The 23,218-nt window shown below is 46.5% G+C and overlaps 1 protein-coding gene across 1 annotated transcript in view; it reads left to right on the top strand.

The window, feature by feature from the left end:
• The first annotated feature begins 22,974 nt into the window (after window positions 1-22,974).
• SEMA4G (semaphorin 4G) overlaps window positions 22,975-23,218 on the top strand; it is a 441,977-nt gene continuing 441,733 nt past the window's right edge. Inside the window, exon 1 of the mRNA XM_063961912.1 lies at window positions 22,975-23,176. The gene's annotated coding sequence lies outside the window, so the exon portion shown is untranslated. The remainder of the gene's footprint in view (window positions 23,177-23,218) is intronic.

Below are 23,218 nucleotides of genomic sequence, written 5' to 3'. Positions count from 1 at the left end.
GCAGCGCTGCCAGCAGCGCTGCTGTGTCCGGTCTCCGGCGTTAGCCAATCAGAGCTTGCGGACCGGCTCCTGATTGGCTGCCGGTCCGCGAGCTCAGATTGGCTAGCGAACCGGCGCCAGACAGCCGCCGGAGACCTGGAGCGGTGAGGGGAAGGAGAGGCGCTGCGCTCTCCTCCCCTCACATAGCAACAAGCGGCCGGTAAGTGACGGGGGGGGGGGGGGGGGGTCCGGTGGCACAGTGGGGCATGTATCTGGCACCAAGTGGGGCCTGGCACTGTGGGGCATGTAACTGGCACTGTGGGGCAATGTATCTGGCACTGTGGGGCAATGTAACTGGCACTGTGGGGCAATGTAACTGGCACTGTGTGGCAATGTATCTGGCACTGTGGGGCAATGTATCTGGCACTGTGGGGCATGTAACTGGCACCAAATGGGGCATGTAACTGGCACTGAGTGGGGCCTGGCACTGTGGGGCATGTATCTGGCACTGTGTGGCATGTAACTGGCACTGTGGGGCAATGTATCTGGCACTGTGGGGCAATGTAACTGGCACTGTGGGGCAATGTATCTGGCACTGTGGGGCAATGTAACTGGCACTGTGGTGCAATGTATCTGGCACTGTGGGGCATGTAACTGGCACTGTGGTGCATGTATCTGGCACTGTGGGGCATGTAACTGGCACTGTGGGGCAATGTATCTGGCACTGTAGGGCATGTAACTGGCACTGTGGGGCATGTATCTGGCACTGTGGGGCATGTATCTGGCACTGTGGGGCAATGTATCTGGCACTGTGGGGCAATGTAACTGGCACTGTGGGGCAATGTATCCGGCACTGTGGGGCATGTATCCGGCACTGTGGGGCATGTATCCGGCACTGTGGGGCATTGTATCCGGCACTGTGGGGCAATGTAACTGGCACTGAGTGGGGCATGTATCTGGCACTGAGTGGGGCATGTATCTGGCACTGTGGGGCATGTATCCGGCACTGTGGGGCAATGTAACTGGCACTGTGGGCCATTTTCAGTGGCCACACCCCTTCTGGAGCGTGACCACGCCCCTTCTGGTGTGTGGCCACGCCCATCTTTTCGCCGCGCGCACATGCTTCTTTTTGTGTGGTGTTTTTTTTTGGGGGGGGGCGCCATTTTCCATCTTGCCCTGGGCTCCGAAAACCCTAGTTACGCCTCTGTATGTCATCCAAGCAGGCAACACAGAGCATGCACTAGATTATCTGCAATCACAGGCTAAGTGGCAAAGTCATTTTCATATATGCAAATTGTTTGGCATCTTATTGATTATGTCTATAAATAGGACCACATGTCCTCAAACAAAACAGGCCCTGTGGGTGCGTCGGCCCACCGGGAATCTTCCCTGTAGACCCTATGGCCGATTCGTCTCTGGGCATGTCACCCAGATGACGAAGAACAGGGTGGATGGGAGTGAGCTGCAGCCAGTGTCGGACTGGGGCATGAGGGGCCCACCAGGGAAATGCAGTAGTAGGGGCCCACGCTTAGAGGCTTGGATAACCATTAGTGCATGGTCTGGTCCCCTTGATAATTATATATAGTAAATACTGCTAGTGCATGCATGATAATGTACCAGGTTAATAACAGCAATGCACTGTAGAAAGTACACCATATGGTATTTCTGTGCAGTATAACAGCAGACACTTTACTGATAGAACTATTTGCTCCTGTAGAGGAAGCATGAGAATTCTAACTATATGAAGTTATGTGTAATTGTCAGAGAAGTATCTTCATATAGTTAAAATTCTCATATTTCCTATACAGGAGGAAATAGCTCCATTAGTAATGTGTCTGCTTCCAGTGTAATAGATTGTGGCTTCTAATCCTGGGTGTGATACTTGTAAAATGTGTATATTCAGTATAATAAAGATGGTGTGATTTGCAAGGTGCAGGGACCAGTAAGGAAGTCGGCCACTGAAGAGATAGTGACAGCTATCAATTAACTTAAATTAATGGTGCCCCAGAATGGGAGGAGAGGTGCCCCCCTTCAGAGCAGGAGCCCGGCGGCAGATGACTCCGTTGCCTCCCAGAGTTCTGCCTCTGGATAGGAGCAAGGTCTTGCGCATGCCCAGTGGAGCAGGCCAGAAGGAGAGACATGGTGCATCATCACTAGACTCGCTGACAGGCATCGCCAGAGAGGGGACTTTTCACTCCCCCACTCCGGCATCTGCTGCTTCCTGCTTCACCTTCGTAAGGTGATGAAGCAGGATGAGAAACATACCCCGGCGGGCGAGATGCCGGCTGTCAATATTTCAACAGTGGCATCCTGGCCGCCAGAATGCCGGCAGCAGGGTGAGCACTCAGAGTCCTCTTTCCTGCTTCCTGTGCTCATCACGCTGTGGGCTTGGTGTCTCACTGCACTCACCACAGGATCTGTTCCCGCTCTATGGGTGTCATGGACGCACACGAGTGGGAGTAGCCCTGGTGCGCCGGGATTCCAGCTGTCGGCTGTCAGGATTTCAGTGTCAGTATCCTGAACGCCTTAACTGCATCCCATACCTGCACGATCCATGTCAGGATAATACATCTCCCGCACTGTCTCTGGAGCACACAGTATAAAGGGAGTCAGGAGGATAGAGGCAGGAGTAAAGACCAGAGAAGGGAGGCGGGGCTGTCTCTGGAGCACACAGTATAAAGGGAGTCAGGAGGATAGAGGCAGGAGTAAAGACCAGAGAAGGGAGGCGGGGCTGTCTCTGGAGCACACAGTATAAAGGGAGTCAGGAGGATAGAGGCAGGAGTAAAGACCAGAGAAGGGAGGCGGGGCTGTGCCTGGCGTGCCTTGTTTATCCAAGCATTCCTCCAGTGAGGTGTCTGACCAAAGCCACTGCCAGTGCCCAATGCTAAACAGTGTGAATTCCAATAATTTCTGATTATAGATAGACACAATAGATATACTTGCAGTCTGATTTATTTAATTCCAGATCACAGGCAATAGAGTGTGGCTGTGATGTCTTTTGTATTTTGTAGTGGTAGTAGGAGTTCTCTATTTTATATGGGACTCATTACGATGTTCTTTGTATTGTATGGATGCTCTCTGAATAATATGAATGTCACTGTAATGTTCTCTGTATTATCTAGCTGTCACTGTAATGAGCTCTGTATTATATGGCATTGACTGAAATGCTATCTAATTTATATGGCGGCTGCTGCAATGATCTCTGCATTATTAATATAATTAATTTACTGCTGTGGCTAGGTATGAGGGATGAACAGTAACAGAAGTATGGATATACCCATGGCACAAGCCACACACCCCTATATAGACCACACCCCCACAACACTAGTCATACTGCCACAATGCTAGTCACATTGCGGTATGCAATAGGCCTTTCCAGATTTTCAGCTTCAGGCCCATGTGGACCTTAATCTGGCCCTGGCGGCTGTTTATATGGGATCTAAAACCTGCGAGAATCTGACAGCGGGATGATGACGTTTTGCCACGTTCTGGTTTCCGAATCTGGCAGGAAGTCCTGAGCCAGACTCGGATCGAAGCTCGGAATGGGATGTTCGGGGGGGGTTCGGTTCTCAGGGAACCGAACCCGCTCATCTCTAGTTAAAATCAAAGCTCAACATCTGTAAGACACCTCTAGTGGTGTTTCACTGCACCTGCAATGCGAGTAAGACACAAAATGTAAAGAAAAATATATGCTACACCTCCTGGCAGGGCCGGATTAACAATGGGGCGGGTGGAGCTGCAGCTCCAGGCCCCCCATGAAAATAGGCCCAGACTGTGCTAGCAAACTTTGGTGACAAGAATTTTTTTTATTTTTATTTTTTTTACCAACAGTGGCAGCCGGAACCCCCGCCCACTCACTCCCCTCACCCCTCCAACCCGCCTTGCAATTGTATACCGTGACCTTGCTAGCGCAGTGGTGCGCACTCCCTGCGCCTCTGTGCGGATTCAGTGCTAAGAGGGAGGCCGGCCGCGGCGCTGGCCGAGGTGGTCCAGCTCCTCCCCTCCACTCACATGTTCTTCCCTTCCTCTCACTACCTCCCCTCGGGACGCTGCTGTTGCAGGGGTTTAGTGGCGCCACATCCAAATGATGGGGACCCGCGCCTGCCTTAGCTAAAGACGGGACCCGCTGCGGTTGCTGATGCTAATTACGCGGACCCGCAGCTTAGGAAGGTACAAAGTGCCGTCTGTCCTGGGAGGGGGTGAGGGTGTAGAAAAGGTACACAATGCCGGCTGTAGGTGGGGGGGGGGGGGGGTAGCTGACTCAACCCTTTCACTGTCTCCCCCCTTCTCTCGTTCTGTCTCCCCCCCCCCCCATCTCTCTCTCTCCTCTTGCTCTCTGTCTTCTACTTCTTCTCTCTCTCTCTCTCCCCCCTTCTCTCTTTGTCTCCCCCTTCTCTCTCTCACTCCCCCTTCTCTCTCTTTCTCTCTCTCACCCTTCTCTCTTTCTCTCTCTGTCCACCTTCTCACTCTCTCTCTCTCTCTCTCTCTCTGCCTCCCACCCTTCTCTCTGTCTCTCCCTTCTCTTTCTGTGTCCTCCACCATTTTCTCTCGCTGTAAAAAAGGGTGGTTGCTCCCTGCGCACTTCCTTACAGGAAGTAATAATACAAATAACATCCAGTGATAGTAAAAAATAGGGGGTATTTATTAATTTACAATATTGCAATGTAGATTGCAGATGTTTCTATTCACCGTAGCGATAGTATAAGTAATTATAAAAAGGTTAACGATAAAAACTGAATAAAGGGGAAGGGGTGGTGAAATTCCTAATACCGGTATACACAGGACAAAAACATACATTTACATGCAAATTCAAATACACAAGTATCTATTGCACCAAAACGCGCTCAGCGCATCTTAATCTTGTGTGCTTACTTTCTGATTACCAATCGAACTGATCCCCTGACAGTACCGCGAGGCGCACACAGCGGTCTATGAGGGAAGTCTGCCGGCAGACACCGCATCCATCCCCATGAACGGACATCCACCCTTTTGAAGCAAACTTCGGAGGAGGTAAGGATTTCGTTTCCACCTTGCTCAAACACCACTTGCAGGGGTATATGCACACGGACAGCAAATCCACCTGGCAACCATTACAGGGCACAGTACGGGACTTTGTCTGTATAGGACGAGCATATTGGTACACAGGACATCTGCATACTGGAAACCCAGGAGGGATTCGTTGTAGTTACAATCCAAATAAACGGATATATCTTACCTCAGGAAGTAAGCACACGAGTAAGACGCATTGAGCGCGTTTTGGTGCAATAGATACTTGTTGTGTATTTGTATGTATATGTATGTTTTTGTCCTGTGTATACTGGTATTAGGAATTTCGGCCACCCCTTCCCCTTTGTTCACTTTTTATCGTTAACATTTTTATAATTACTTATACAGGTTGAGTATCCCTTATCCAAAATGCTTGGGACCAGAAGTATTTTGGATATCGGATTTTTCCGTATTTTGGAATAATTGCATACCATAATGAGATACAGTATCAAGGTGACAGGACCCAAGTCTAAGCACAGAATGCATTTATGTTTCACATACTGTACACCTTATACACACAGCCTGAAGGACATTTTAGCCAATATTTTCATAACTTTGTGCATTAAACAAAGTGTGTGTACATTCACACAATTCATTTATGTTTCATATACACCTTATACACACAGCCTGAAGGTCATTTAATACAATATTTTTAATAACTTTGTGTATTAAACAAAGTTTGTGTACATTGAGCCATCAGAAAAGGTTTCACCATTTCACTCTCACTCAAAAAATTCCGTATTTCGGAATATTCCGTATTTCGGAATATTTGGATATGGGATACTCAACCTGTACTAACTATCGCTATGGTGAATAGTAACATCTGCAGTCTACATTGCAATATTGTAAATTAATAAATACCCCCATTTTTCAGTATCACTGGATGGTATTTGTATTATTATTTCCTATAAGGAAGTGTGCAGGGAGCAACCACCCTTTTTTATTTGTACATTCTATCCATAGTGGACTGTTGTAGTGCAGCCACGCTCCCAGCAGCACATCCCGCAAAGGATATCCACTGTCACATAGAGAGCGCAGTATCACACTCTTTATCCATTTTCTCTCGCTGTGCTTCCCTTTTATCTCCCCGCCTTCTCTCTTTCCCTCGGTGTGTCCCCCACCCTTCTCTCTCTCTCTCTCATTGTCTCCCCTTTGTCTCTCTCCTCCACTTTTTCTCTCCTCTCTCCCTCTCTCCCCCTCGATCTCTCACCTCTCCCCCTTCTCTCTGTCTTCCTCCTTGTCTCTCTCCTTTCTCTCTCTCTCTCCCTCCCCTTTCTCTCCTCCCCCTCTTCTCCCTCTCTCTCTCTCTGTCTCCTCCTTCTCGCTCTGTCTCCCCCTTCTCGCTCTGTCTCCCCTACACTATCTCTCTCTCTGACTCCTCCCCTTCTGTCTATCTCTGTATATCTCCCCCTCTCTCATCTACCTCCCCCCTCTCACTGTCTCCTCCCTTCTCTCTCTCCCCTCTTCTTTCTCTCTGTGTCTCTCTCTGTGTCCCCCTTCTCTCTCTGTCTCCCCCTTCTCTCTCTGTTTCCCCCTTCTCTCTCTCTTTCTCCCACCTCTTTTTTCTTTGTTTCCCCCTCATCTCTCTTTTCTCCCACCCCTCTCTCTGTATATCCCCCTTCTCTCTCTCTCTCTCTCTCTCTCTCTCTCTATTTCTCCCACTTTCTCTCTTCACATTCTCTCCCCCCTTTCTCTCTCTCTCTACAACTTCTCACCCGCTCTATCTGTCTCCAACTTCTCTCTCTCTCTCTCTCTCTCTGTCTCTCCCTCCTCTTTCTGTCTTTCTCTCCCCTCCCCTTTCTCTCTCCTCTCTAACCTCTCCCCCCTTCTCTCTCTGTGTCTCCCCCTTATCTCTCTCTATTCCCTAATATAAGTATGCAGTTAGGGTTAGGCTGCGGGAGGGGAGGTTAGGGCTAGGCACTAGGGTGGAGGTTAGTGTTAGGCTGTGGGAGGGCAGGTTAAAATAAGACTGTTGGAGGGGAGGGTTAAGTTGCATGAGGGGATGGTTAGGCTGTGGGAGGGTTAGGGAACGGGTAAGGGGTAGGGTTACTTTACTTACCAAAAGTGTCAGTATTCTGATTGCCAACATCCTTACTTTCGGAATCCTGTACCCAATTGATAGAGGGGCACATATAGACATAGGCACATACAGACATAGGCACATACAGACATAGGCACATACAGACATACAGTAGCGGAGCACATGCAGACATAGTGGGGAACAGTGTACATACAGATAAAGACACATATGGACATAGAGGAGCACATACAGACATATGCACATATAGGCACATATGGACATAGAGGAGCACATACATACAGACATAGGCACATATGGGCATAGAGGAGCACATACAGACAGGCACATATGACATAGAGGAGCACATACATACATACATACATACATACATAGGCACATATGGACATAGAGGAGCACATATAGGCATAGGCACATATGGACATAGAGAAGCACATACAGACATAGGCACATATGGACATAGAGGAGCACATACAGACATAGGCACATATGACATAGAGGAGCACATACATACAGACATAGGCACATATGACATAGAGGAGCACATACATACATACATACATACATACATACATAGGCACATATGGACATAGAGGAGCACATATAGGCAGTGGCGTAAGTTCGTCCCAGTCGCCCGGAGGCATGATAAATGTTGGTGCCCCCCTACATACACACACATACCATATGTAACTATCCGGCACTCAGGGTGAACAGTAGTAGCGTGCTCAGGTACCTTTCCCAATAGTAATATACATACACATACAAAGTGGACGCACTCCAAGTCAGTCATTACAATAAAACAGACACCAGCATACCTTTATATTACAGCTACAGTGCTCCCTCACCCGCCAGCGGGTCTCGATGAAGATGCTTTGGCGCAGCGGTGTGCCGATATATATAAAAAAAACACACGAACACCTCATTCACTTAAAAACACACACACGCCTCTTTCACTTAAACACACAAACGCCGCTTTCACTTAAACACACACATGCCTTTCGCTTAAAAACACACACATGCCTCTCACTTACACATGGCTCTTTCACTCACACATACACACCTCCTTCACTTAAAAACACACACACACACCGCTTTCACTTAAACACACACATGCCTCTCACTTACACACACACGCCTCTCACACACACATTCAGAAACTGACATCCCTTCATATATTTGTAAGGTAGCGTGTACCCAGACCAGGTATGTGCTCTGTACATAGTCCTGTAGAAATGCTGAAATGCCCCTTTAATCCTTGCCTCTCACACACATGCCTCTCACTTACACACACACACACACACACACACACACACGCCTCACACACACACATGCCTCACACACACATGCCTCTCACTTACACACACACACACACACACACACACACACACACACACACACACACACACGCCTCTTTTACTTGAACACACAACTTTCTTTAAACACACACACACACACACCTCACTTAAAAACATGCACACACAAAACACAGTGCTTCCAATATTTATTAAGGCTTGAGGCAAGTGCTGCCAGTGCCTACCTTTGGCTATCATCAGCCTGACGGAGGAGCAGAGAGCTTCCCTCGTCTGGCTTGCTTAACTGAAAGGGCTCGGGAGGAGCCGCACTCTGGAGCTCCCCCTAGCTGCAGCCAGTGCCAGCTCTCTGTATATACAGGAGGCAGCTTCCGTCTCACTGACACAGCTCCTCCGTCTGTAAGAATCATTAAAAAAAATTTTAGCAACGGCAGTGGCGGAACTAGAGAATGGTGGGCCCAGGTGCAACAATATGCATTGGGCCCTCCTCCCATATTATAAATAGGGGAAGCGCATCACCCAGAAAATTGAGTTTTGTCTCACTGAGAAGGGTGTCGCCATACAATAGTACTCTAAAGTCACGTTGCGCCACACAGTAGAGATCCTTATACATGGTACATCACACAGTAGTGATCCTTGTACACGGTACATCACACAGTAGAAGCCTTATACATGTTATGTCACACAGTAGAGAGCATTATACACGTTACGCCACACAGTAGATAGCATTATACACGTTACGTCACACAGTAGAGAGGCTTATACACGGTACGTCTCACAGTAGAGAGCCTTATACGTGTTACGCCACACAGTAGAGATCCTTATACACGTTACGTCACACAGTAGAGAAGCTTATACATGTTACGCCACACAGTAGAGAGCATTATACACGTTACGCCACACAGTAGAGATCCTTATACACGTAATGTCACACAGTAGAGATCCTTATACACGTTACGTCACACAGCAGAGAGCCTTATACATGTTACGCGACACAGTAGAGATCCTTATACACGTTACGTCACACAGTTGAGAGCCTTATACACGTTACGCCAGTGTCTACCTGATGTGCACACCAACATTAACTACGAGGTATGTGAGCTAGATAGAAACAGATGTAGCCAGCCTCATTTTTGCCGTGATGCGGTGGTATGGGCGTACGCATTGCGACAAGCTTCAGTGAACGCTGTGCTGCGCTAAGTTGCAGCCGACGTTCTCTCTATAGCGCATGCACATTTCATAGACATGGGAACACTAGTCGTGAGTGTGGCTACATCTGTAGATATGGATATACAGTATACTGTATATACACACATAGTAAACACACACACACAGCAAAATACATATACACACACACATCCATAGCAAAAACGTACAAACACACACACACTACTAAACACACATAGCAAAACACATATATACATACACAAACACACACCCATAGCAAAAAAATACAGTATACATACACCAATAGCAAAATACATACCCCCCCCATTGCAAAACCACACACATACACCCATAGCAAAACACATACACCCATAGCAAAACACACACAGCTAAATACATACACACACAGCCAGCATTTGCATGTGTGTACAACATACTTACACCCATAGCAAAACACATACACCCATAGCAAAACACATACACCCATAGCAAAACACACACAGCTAAATACATACACACACAGCCAGCATTTGCATGTGTGTACAACATACTTTGCACCTCCTGGCTCCTGTAAGGCTCCTCACTGCGGCTGAGCCGATGTCTCCCAGTCCTCACTCTCCACACACACTGCTGCCGTGACTGTCCCTCCTCCCTCCCCCTTCTCCCAGCATGCAGCGGTGGCAGAGACCAGGAGTATGGAGTAAGAAGCAGCAGCGCGGTGCCGAGATGAAGGGTGATGAGCTCACCCTTCTCACTTGCTGGCGCTGTGCGCTCATGTCCGGCGGCTTCCTCCTGTGTTAAGGCCTGCAGCGCAGCGACGGCAGCGTGTAATGAGTCAGTGTGACTCATTACACTGCTGCCGGCTGTGGGCCCCGCAATTTCCGCGGCGATCAGGCAGCGGGAGACAGTGGAGGAAATGTGCCCCCTACAGGCCAGGAGCCCGGCGGCAGCCGACTCCACTGCCTCCCACAGTTCCGCCCCTGCATATAGGCATAGGCACATATGGATATAGAGAAGCACATACAGACATAGGCACATATGGACATAGAGGAGCACATACAGATATAGGCACATATGGACATAGAGGAGCACATACAGATATAGGCACATATGGACATAGAGGAGCACATACAGACATAGGCACATAAAGACAGAAGAGCACATATATGCATACTGTAGGCCACTTGCTACTGGAATGACTTCACACCCCTAGATGCCGCCCCACAGCACAGGTCACACCCCCACACAGCACAGGACACACCCTCACGTCACTATTCACACGACCACAGCACTGGTGGTCACATCCACACATCACAAGTCACACGACCACAGCACTGGTCACACCGCTGTGATGGCACACAATAGGCCCTTCAACAATTTCAGCTCCAGGCCCTTGTGGACCTTAATCTGGCACTGCCTCCTGGAGTGGCTCATTCTTGCCGGGCATCTCACACCATATGGAGTCATAAAGCTATGTGTATGCGGACACATCTGTATGTCTGCTGATTATAATGTAAGCTTATTTTAATCTAAATGTTAGATAGATTAGATGAAATAGATAAGATAAATAGATAGATAACAATGGTGAAGTGGAGGTAGGTGATTTATAACCTTATCTACTGTATCATTTAATATGTCTACTGACCGTGTAATGTGAGTTTATTTTAAATCAAATTTACGAAACTAGACAGCAATGAAAAAATATGTGCAGGATGAGATTTTTCACCTTAGCATGCTGGCCATGTGACTTGCCTACATCATAAACAGCTTTTGTGATGTCACTAAGCTTTGGTAGAAGGGTCACTGCTGTATAAAGAATTGTCAGTTGTCAACTGTATCTGCTGATATAACATCTCACAATATAAGGTAAGCTTATATTAACCTAAATGTTTCATACAAATGTTAGATGGCAATATTGAAGTGCAGGTAGGATGTGATTTATAACCTCAATAAGCTGATCATATAACTTGCTATAGAACTGTCATTTATCAACTGTATCTGCTAATACCAATGTGTCCTCGTACACAGTGGCTTCAGTCATGCCAAAGTTTCCATCCCTACGCCCCATGTCCTGGGTGATTCGGTCGCACTGAAAGTCTTCTCTGCTCAAAATGTGCAAGTGCATCTAATTTGCACAAATAAAACTGGAAACGACAAAACTAATGATTAAATGGAGATGATTTAATCATTAGAGTTTGGTCTGCAGACCACTAAAAAGGCTCAAGTTTTATATGTGTATATGCTCAGGTTTAATATGTGATGTTTTATTCTATATTTTGTTTGTTTTAATCAGTAGAATATATTACTATTCTAATAAAAATACTGTTTATACCCTCACGGAGTTAAGGGAAGGACAGAGCAGGCCAGGGTGCTATGCCCACACTTGTAAACAGCGCACGTCAGCGCAGTGAGGTCATGTGTGAGGTGACAGCGGTGCCTGTGGCTGGCTAGACCCAAGGACGCCGCTTGCGCAATGTAAGAGAAGGATGTCTCTGAGATGGGATGCGGTCAACATCCCGCTGGACGGGATCCCGGCGGTCGAAATACCGACCGCCACAATCTCGACCGCCACAATCCCGACATATTCTCCCTCCGTGGGTGTCCACGACACCCATAGAGGGAGAATATAATAGTGTGCCGAGCGTAGCGAGGCACCGTGCCCACAGCGTGGCGAGCGAAGCGAGCCCGCAAGGGGCTGCGTTCCGCTCGCCACCCCTGTCGGGATTGTGTGGTCGGGATTCCGGCGTCGGTATTTCGACCGCCGGGATCCCGTCCAGCGGGATTACGTACTGATCCCTCTGAGACATCTTTCATTATTTAGTTTAACGGACTCAGCAGTGCCCTCCAGTGGCCTGCAATCTTAGGCAGCTGCCTAAAGGTGGCGCCAAAGCTGCCTGTGTTACTGGATCATAAAGCCCACTAAGAACCTCTGCAACCTGGGGGTAAATTTACTAAGATGGGAGTTCTATTTAACATGGGATGTTGCCCATAGCAACCAATCAGATTCCAGGTATTATCTTCTAGAAGGTGCTAGATAAATGAGATGGGCAACATCCCATCTTTAATAGAACTCCCATCTTAGTAAATTTACCCCCTGGTTGGACCAATATGCATTATGTAGCATTATCCTTGTATATTTATGCTTATAGATTGTAAGCTTGCGAGCAGGCTCCTCTTGCCTCTGTCTTTTATTGCCCAGTTTCGTTTTATTACTATTTTATTCCCAATTATTAAGTATTGCGGGAAAAAATTATGCTGTATAAGAACCTGATAATAATAATGATGATCTAGGTGAAGGAGAACATGAATGGTGAGAATGATGAGCATCAGGTCATCTTATAAGGTGAATAAATCATAAAGCATTTTATGATATAGTCACTATGGGCCTGATTCATAGTTGTATGCTAATGCATTCACAAATGCGATGTTGCTTGCAGCACAAATGCAAAAATATGATGACTCAGGCGCCATTTTGTGATTAATGAAGACAACTTCTGGCATATTATATCCTCCCACATGGCACCTCTCTCCTTCCTCAGTCTGTCTTTCTGTCAGTACTTTCCATCAACGGAAAATGACTGATGGATGTCACTAGACATGTGGCGGAGCAAATCAGAGAAAGAGGGTGTGGCTAAGGTGAGGTGCCCTGTACTGTACTAGGTGGAGCTAAGCGCCCATATAAGAGCTACGCCATCAATGGAAAAACCATCATTCATCGGTGGCAAACCATCTACGGTAGATAACCAGCAATTCAATGGCCATCAACCATCGAGGGCAGTGAGAAGTGTATTAGCACAATCATTTTCACGTTTACTAGTCTTTTACATGAATATGCTTAATTAAATGTTTGCAAAAAGATTTATGAATGTTACAAACATCCCTTAGCAATTTGCATTAGGGCTCTGGCGTCATAGTTACACCGCTGTCTCCCAGACTGAGCCTAGCATGGACTACCCTGTATAGTAATAATTGCATGCTCTCTTGCAGCACATCTCTGTCCAGCATGGTCTCAATAATGGACTGTGAGATGAAACGTATGTAAGAACCCGTACCGAAAAGGGGATTCGGTCTCTAGGTCGACAATGTTTATATGTCGACCACTATTGGTTGACAGTAAGTAGGTCGACATGGTTTCTAGGTCGACACGACAAAAGGTCAACATGAGTTGTTTTTTTAAAAAGTCTTTTTTTGAACTTTTTCATACTATACGATCCATGTGGACTACAATTGGGAACGGTAACCTGCACCTTTCCTGAAGCACGGGGAGCAAAGCGAGCCATGCGAGGGGACACGGTGCACTAATTGGGGTTCCCGGTAACTCTACAAAGAAAACAATACAAAATTTAAAAAAAAAACCTCATGTCGACCTAGAAACCATGTCGACCTACTTACTGTCGACCTAGACACTTTCGACCCAAGTCTAGTCTATCTAACATACCACACCCACCGAGAAGGGGTGGTCTGCTGCAGATGAAATGATCAACGTTGTTAGTTCAAATGTTGTTTTCCTTCCATTAAAAAAACACTGAACTGTCTTACAGTAAACCGGGGCAGCGATGCAGCATGGTGGGAGGGGGACTTAATGAGACCCCTGTGGAAGACTGCTGTTTTAATTTAGGAAACATCCACAATAAAATCTTTGTTTAGGGCAAAAGCAAAGCAGCGAAAAACCAAACCATCTGCTTTGGTGTATTTAATTAAACGGCTCTTTGGTTTTTTCCCTGAATCCTCAAATGTAGATGATATGCAAACATAAGTACTGAGGTAACAGAGCAGCATGAAAGTGAAGGTGCCCGTGAAATCGTTTTCCGATGACAGTTTTGACATTAAGGCTAATTTGTAATGTGCAAGTGTAAAACTGCCATTTAGTGACATCACATGCCGACTTCTGGGTGTGCCTAGTGTTAGGCCGGGTGTACACTGGAGAGATAATGTTGCTTTGTCATCGATATGCAGTTCCAGCCAAGTCAGAACGACATATTGGCCAGATTGTTCAGTGTTTATGCCGAATTTGCACGCTCCCGTGGTAGCATGCGATATCTTCCAGTCAGCCGTGCTATACAACCAACCAACCGACATGGCATGCGGCACTGTGCAGTCTAATGAAGGACGGAACGATAGATCATTCCGTCCTTCATTACATCATTCTGATGTGTACCACGGATACGATATGTCGGCTGGCATACCGTCCTGATGTGTACCCGGCCTTACAGAGGGAAGAGCATGGATTTGCAGTTTAAGATGGCAGCCTTTACCCAAGTGCAAAACCATACACCAGCCAATAGGAGGAGTTGGGCGGAGCAGTAGTATAATCACCAAGTGCAGGCTTTGCATATTTAATGGATAGCAGGTATCAATTGCCAATTAATAATGTTTAGAACCATCTTAACCCTACTGGCAACAATATCATCATCAGCTGTGAAATAAGAAACAATGGAATTAAATAAATTGGAGGTAGATGAATACAGTACCTGCTAGCAAAATGCCAACACAGGCAGGGGCGTAGCCAGAACTTTGTGGGCCTCATAGCAACATTTTGAAGGGGCCCCTGTCCCAATGCTTCTAGAGAGACACTTCTCTGCAGCAGTTGTTCATTTTATGCCCTATAATAGTGCCCTAGTTCACAGGTTCTCAAACTCGGTCCTCAGGACCCCACACAGTGCATGTTTTCCAGGTCTCCTCAGAATCACAAGTGAAATAATTAGCTCCACCTGTAGACCTTTTAAAATGTGTCAGTGAGTAATTAATACACCTGTGCACCTACTGGGTTACCTGCAAAACATGCACTGTGTGGGGTCCTGAGGACCGAGTTTGAGAACCTATGCCCTAGTTCATTTTCTGAACCATAGTAGAGCCTTATTTAATGTTATGCCCCATAGTAGTGCCCTAGTTTCTTTTATGAATAGCAGTAGTGCTTAAGTTCACCCTATGTCACATTTCAGAGCTGCCAGTACACATTATGCCACACAGGACCCCCAATTCACATTATGATATATATAGTGCTCCCCATTCAGGTCTGGTATGCATGACCGGTGTTCAGAAGACTGGCGGTCAGCACACCGATGCCGGCAGGCCCGGCGCTAGCCACTCAGCAAAGGGATGAAGTGCAGGGAGGCGCTACGCTGGAGAGGCGCTGGCGCTCTCCCAGCTCTGTATTCCTGTGCTGACTGAGTTGTTGCTGATGTCCCTGCTGCTGCGCCTTCCCCCCCTCCCCTCCCCTGTGACAGTGCAGTGGCCGACCGGGATCCAAAAGTGGCGGAGCTAGACGGGACCAGGCAGCATATGCAGCAGGAGGATGAGCTGCTACAGCTCCGGCCAGCCAGACTTCCCTAGGTAAGTGTCTGGAAAGAGAGTGAGTGAGTGAGTGAGTGAGTGAGTGAGTGAGTGGAATAGAGAGAGAGAGAGAGAGAGAGAGAGAGAGAGAGAGAGAGAGAGAGAGAGAGAGAGAGAGAGAGTGTGTGTGTGTGTATATATATACTGTATATATGTGTGACGATGCATGTGTGTAATGTATGTACAGTATGTATGTGTGTGTGTGTCCTATGTATATACTGCATATGTGTATGTGGTGTGTGTATCTGTGTATGTGTGGCTGCGGCATAATGTGTGTAAGCGGCACTGCTACAGGGGGTGTTACGTGTTTAATCGTCACTGGTACAGGGGGTGTTACGTATGTAAGCGGCACTGGTACAGGGGGTGTTACGTGTGTAAGTGTCACTGGTACAGGGGACGTTACACATGCAGGCGTCACTGGTACAGGGAGCGTTACGTGTGTAAGCGTCACTGGTACAGGGAACGTTACACGTGCAGGTGTCACTGGTACAGGGAGCGTTACGTGTGTAAGCGTCACTGGTACAGGGAGTGTTTCATGTCTAAGCGGCACTGGTACAGGTGTTGTTCCATGTGTAAGCGTCACTTGTACAGGTGTTGTTACGTGTGTAAGCGTCACTTGTACAGGTGTTGTTCCGTGTGTAAGCGTCACTGGTACAGGGAGCATTACGTGTGTAAGCGTCACTGGTACAGGGAGCGTTACGTGTGTAAGCGTCACTGGTACAGGGAGCGTTACAAGTGCAGGCATCACTAGTACAGGGAGCATTACGTGTGTAAGCGTCACTGGTACAGGGGACGTTACACGTGCAGGTGTCACTGGTACAGGGGGTGTTACGTGTCTAAGCGGCACTGGTACAGGGAGCGTTACAAGTGCAGGCATCACTAGTACAGGGAGCATTACGTGTGTAAGCGTCACTGGTACAGGGGACGTTACACGTGCAGGTGTCACTGGTACAGGGGGTGTTACGTGTCTAAGCGGCACTGGTACAGGGAGCGTTACGTGTGTAAGCGTCACTGGTACAGGGGGTGTTACGTGTCTAAGCGGCACTGGTACAGGGAGTGTTACGTGTCTAAGCGGCACTGGTACAGGTGTTGTTCCATGTGTAAGCGTCACTTGTACAGGTGTTGTTCCGTGTGTAAGCGTCACTGGTACAGAGAGCATTACGTGTGTAAGCGTCACTGGTACAGGGAGCGTTACAAGTGCAGGCATCACTAGTACAGGGAGCATTACGTGTGTAAGCGTCCCTGGTACAGGGGACGTTACACGTGCAGGTGTCACTGGTACAGGGGGTGTTACGTGTCTAAGCGGCACTGGTACATGGAGCATTACGTGTGTAAGCATCACTGGTACAGGGGGTGTTACGTGTCTAAGTGGCACTGGTACAGGGAGCGTTACGTGTTTAGGCGTCACTGGTATAGGGGGTGTTATGTGTCTAAGCGGCACTGGTACAGGGGGCGTTATGTGTGTAAGCGTCACTACGACAGGGGGCGTTACGTATGTAAGCGTCACTACGACAGGGGGCGTTACGTGTGTAAGCGTCACTACTACAGGGGGCGTTGCGTGTGTAATTGTCTCCGGTACAGGGGGTGTTACGTGTAAGCGTCACTACTACAGGGGGTATAATGTGCGCTGTCCCTTTGTAAAGTATGGGAGGGCGCAAATTTATCATTTGCAGGGGGGCGCCGAACACCCTAGCACCGGCCCTGTACGCTGGTATCCTGGCAGCAGAATGCCGGTGGGGAGGGCGAGCACAACAAGCCTCTTTCAGGCACGCTGCCCTCGCCACACTGCGGGCTTGGTGGCGACCTGCGGTCTTTACGGTTTCTATTCCCACTCTATGGGTGTTGTGGACACCCACGAGTGGGAATAGTCCCTGTTGGTCAACATGCCGACCGTCGGGACTGTGAGAGGGCGGGATGTAGGGGGAGGTATTGTGACCGGCAGTCTCCTGCCATAACTACATCCCCCCTATTCATATTGTGCCTCATTACAGTGCCCCGGTTCATATTATATAACATTAAAATGCCCTCCAGTTCATTTTATACCACACTATTGAGCAGGTCCAGGGGCATACCTAGATATATCGCAGGCCCCATGTAAAAAGTTTGAAAGGACTCCGACATATCACCCAATGGCGAAAAATGTATATAACACATGTAACTTTGACAGGGAAGGTGGGCCCTTCTCAGCTCTTGGCCCCATAGCAGCTGCTCTCAATTCCCACCAAGGCCCTAAATGTGTGGAGTTTGCATGTTTTCCTGCGTTTGTGTGGGTTTCCTCCCACAATCCAAAAAATGAAACCTAGCATATATGTGTGTGTGTGAACAGAGAATATAGGGGTCTATTTACTAAGCCTTGGAGAGAAATAAAGTGGAAGAGATGAAGTACCAAACAATCAGCTCCTAACTGCCATTTTTCAAATACCGCCTGTAACATGACAGTTAGGAGCTGATTGGCTGGTACTGATCTCTCTCCAAGGCTTAGTAAATAGACCCCTTAGATTGCAAGCTCTACTGGGGCAGGAACTGATATGAATGACTGAAATATTCTCTGTAAAGTGCTGTGGACTATAGGCCTAATTCAGACCTGATCACAGCAGCAACATTTTTCCCTAATGGGCAAAACCAAGGGGGTAATTCCAAGTTGATCGCAGCAGGAATTCTGTTAGCAATTGGGCAAAACCATGTGCACTGCAGGGGAGGCAGATATAACATGTGCAGAGAGAGTTAGATTTGGGTGTGGTGTGTTCAATCTGCAATCTAATTTACAGTGTAAAAATAAAGCAGCCAGTATTTACCCTGCACGGAAACAAAATAACACACCCAAATCTAACTCTCTCTGCCACACCTGCAGTGCACATGGTTTTGCCCAACTGCTAAAAAATTTCCTGCTGCGATCAACTTGGAATTACCCCCCATGTGCATTGCAGGTGGGGCAGATGTAACGTGCAGAAAACGTTAGATTTGGGTAGGGTGTGTCTAAACTAAAATCTAAATTGCAGTGTAAAAATAAAGCAGCCAGTATTTACCCTGCACATAAACAAAATAACCCACCCAAATCTAACTCTCTCTGCTCATGTTATATCTGCCCCCCTGCAGTGCACATGGGGCCTAATTCCAATTTGATCGCTGGGCTGCATTTTTTGCTGTCCTGCGATCAGATAGTTGCCGCCTCCAGGGGGAGTGTAAATTCGCTGTGCAAGTGTGCGATCCCATGTGTAGCTGAGCTGCAAAAATTCACTTTGTGCAGTCTGTGCGCAACCCAGGACTTACTCTACAAGTGCGATAAGAACAGGCTGATCGGGGCCGGAGCGTGGCAGACACCCTCCCTGAAAACGCTTGGGCACGCCTTCATTTATCCGGACACTCCCTGTAAACACTCAGTCAATCACCTTGCAAATCCCGTGCAAACTGATTTTTTGCACCAGCCCATCGCTGACCAGCGATGCCCGTTGTTGTTATCCGACGCGCCAGCACATTGTGGTGCATATGCATGCGCAGTTCGGACCTGATCGGCCACTGTGCGAAAAAGCAGCCCAGCGATCAGATCTAAATTAGGCCCATGGTTTTGCCCATTAGAGAACAATTTTACTGCTGCAATCAGGTCTGAATTAGGCCATATGTCTGTGCTATATAAATAAATGATAATAAATACATTACAGGTTGAGTCTCCCTTATCCAAAATGCTTGGGACCAGAGGTATTTTGGATATGGGATTTTTCCGTATTTTCGAATAATTGCATACCATAGTGAGATATCATGGTGATGGGACCTAAATCTAAGCACAGAATGCATTTATGTTACATATACACCTTATACACACAGCCTGAAGGTAATTTTATCCAATATTTTTTATAACTTTGTGCATTAAACAAAGTGTGTCTACATTCACACAATTCATTTATGTTTCATATACACCTTATACACACAGCCTGAAGGTCATTTAATACAATATTTGTAATAACTTTGTGTATTAAACAAAGTTTGTGTACATTGAGACATCAAAAAACAAAGGTTTCACTATCTCACTCTCACTCAAAAAAGTCCGTATTTCGGAATATTCCGTATTTCGGAATATATGGATATGGGATACTCAACCTGTATTACTACACCTTAAATATATGTATATTATCCAGCTACACAATACATGGTAATATTCTGTTAGGACAAAAGTTTCTTATTGAGAAATTTGGAAAGAAATATAAAATTAAATATTAATTGTGTTTATATGTCATCCTTTGGTTCAACTGTGTGGTGAGGGACAAGATTTGCTTCTGTTTATCCACATATTTTATGATTGGCAGCCACCAGCACTGGTTTTGGCTATTATATTAACTATAAATAATTTGAATTGGTCCTCGACCACCAATACAAGGCACACCTGCAAGTATCCCAAGGCACCCCAGGGTGTACCACAGAAATACCCCCCAACATTTATACATGTCAAATAAGGACAAAATAATCCTACCACCAATCAGCCCAAATCCCACATTCAACCAATCACTTTTAGTGGAAACTCCGCCCCTTTCACACCTTGCTAATCTGAACTGTCCTGCAAAAATAGGCCCTATTAGGAGGTATGTTTTCCCAGGCTGCTACCACTGGTAGTGTATGACGTCTTTTTGATGATCAAGTGCAATATTTATTTAATGAACCCACCATTAGTACTCATGTTTAATCTGCAAACGTGTGCCATGCATGTACAATTCCAACAGGATCGCTGCAAGGCGAGTACAGCAGTTAAGTACATTTTAAGTGGCAGTGAAGTCAATTATGTTTTGCCAGTAATGATGACTAAGAGGCAGGTGAATGTCCAGCATTGGAATAAATTGGTAAATAAGACAAATAAAGTGACCTCATTATAAACTCGCCTTAATCCATTCAGGATCATACAATATAATTCTGAGGCTGTCTTCCCTGAGCCACTTGTGTGACAGCTAATTTTTCCTGCAATATAATATGTTTCACAGCGGAGTCATTATTCATTTTCCTGGCAAAACTTCACTTGTGTCATTGTTAATATTAAAAGCCATTAAGAAATATTTCACATGTTTTAAACCTATTCACAGAGCTCTCAGACAGTGCCAGCTTGGAAGATCACATTACAGGCTTTCCAGTGTCCTGCACACTAGAGATAAATGTATGCACTGGATTCTGTATCCTGACTTACATCCACCGTAGCTATGCCCATGCTATGTTACTAAGCCATCTGTACTAAGCACTAAAGGTCACATCGGGAACTGGAGCTGAGAAGAACTGAAATCACTGTAAGTGACCATTATATGATTATAAACAATATAAATCACTCAGGAGAGGACAGAGGGCCTTATTCAGAGATGGGCGCAGCTGCTGCGTTCGCATGCAGGGGCCGCACCCATTGGGTCTGCGCATGCGCACTGGCCATAGTAAGTGTGCGCGACCCTTTACCATCCCAGAAGGATGTGGCTGCAAGGTGATTGACAGCAGTGGCCGTCAAGGAGGGCATCAACACAGCAGTCGTGGTGTGGTCAATGCTGGCGCCTCCGGACCATTTTTGGGGGTGGTTGCTTGACGCCACAAGCAGCTGCTCTGAGAAAAAAAATGGCGCCGGTCCGCCTGCCAGCGCAGCCAGGGGTCGACCACAAATCGAAGTGTTCGCCATTAAATTGTGAACGCATCGTGGGGCTGACACCACACACATGCTGGTTGGTCGGCCCCCTAGTAGGAGTAGATATATGCAGATATCGCTGTGGAAGCAAGATCTGCATATTAATCACCAACCACCCTTCACTAGCCGAATGGACCTGTGACAGATAATCTGGTGAAGACAAGACAATGCCACCTATTACTGCAATTAGTTCAGGCAACATTTTCATCAATGTAATACTAAAATTATAATATTTACACAAACGTGTGATGATAGGAGAATCTGATCAAAACTTTCAAGGAAGGAAGCAGGGTTAAAAAAACATATTGCAGCTTCACCATGGGAACTTCATCACCTTCGATGGTGGAGAAACTTATGGTCTCTACCATCAATAGGAAATCCATTAACCATCAGTAGCAAAACATTGATGGTTATGAACTATTGATGGGAGGTGGCCATCCCTACCATTAAGGTCCAGTCATACAGATAGGAAAGAAACTTTGGATTGCCAAAGAAGAATTATGTTCAGAGAGTACTGTGACTGTGTCCAAGTCTAGATCATAGAATAAGAATGGAGTAGTGACCTTTGGATTTAGAATGTCATTACCTAATTTAAAGGTCTGTTTCTGTTTAGTATTAAAAGTGGAAACTGGTTGTAGATGGTCTGTAATAGAATTAGAGGAACGTTAGGTTGGCAACTCTGCTTTTCAAAATGAGAAATGGAATGGTGCGAGAATTTGACCAGTACTTTACCTGATTCAGAGATGGTCGCAGATCACAAAGCACCTGAACTAACTGCAATAATGGCACCTATTACTGCAGTTAGTTCAGCTGACTTTTTAGTCAACGTAATACTAAAGGGTATTATAAAATTATAATATTTACACAAACATGTGATGATAGGAGAATATGATAAAAAAAATTTTTTACAATCACTGGGAAGGGAGACAAAGAGAGAGCTGAGGGAGCACAAATTGATAGATTGTATTATTTTACATTAGATTTGGGTTTCAAAATGCTGCATAATAACAGTGGAACATGTACTATGAGGTCAGGTTATTTGATGGCTCAAGACATTTGCTTTGATTGAAGAGTTTCTTTACGTCAATAAAATAGGGTCAGATGACAGGAGATAAGTTGCTGATCCTCATGTTGGAGTGGAGCCAGTCTGTTCAGTAGTAGACCACAGTGGAGAGTGTTGCTATAGTCTTGCCGGGATATGGTTAGAGCATACTACCAATATTTAAGTGGTATCGTGTGAGAAATGGGCAGATGTTGGTGAAGCTGGTGATGACGGGCAGTTAATAGATAATGAATGTGAGGAGTTTAGTAGGGAGTAGAGTGGAAAATGACCCCTAAGCAGAGGGCTTGGAGAACTGTGGAAGCAGGAATGTCATCCACAGTGATTATGTCAGGTAATTAATAGGTTTACACAAAGTAGTGTTATTCGCCTTCAGCAGGTGGTGGGAACACGAAAGAAGAGACTGCAGCAAAGCAGCAGGTAATACAGTGTGGCAGAGATGAGTGATGAGAGGCCGGGGACAGACTTCAGGGTCATCAGCATGTAGATGAAACCAAAGGAGAGAACCAGATGAACAAGACCATATATTTGCACTGAGAAGAGGAGTGACCCAAGCCTTGTGTTACACCACCACCAGAGGGAGAGCACATGACAAACAGGTAGAGCTAGAGTGTGAGACACCAAAGGGGCAGATGTATCAG

This window comes from Pseudophryne corroboree, chromosome 3 (genome assembly GCF_028390025.1).
Source record: "Pseudophryne corroboree isolate aPseCor3 chromosome 3, aPseCor3.hap2, whole genome shotgun sequence".
In the NCBI taxonomy this organism is placed as follows: domain Eukaryota; kingdom Metazoa; phylum Chordata; class Amphibia; order Anura; family Myobatrachidae; genus Pseudophryne; species Pseudophryne corroboree.
Note: the sequence above shows the minus strand (reverse complement) of the source record. Positions and strands in the feature narration are given on the sequence as shown.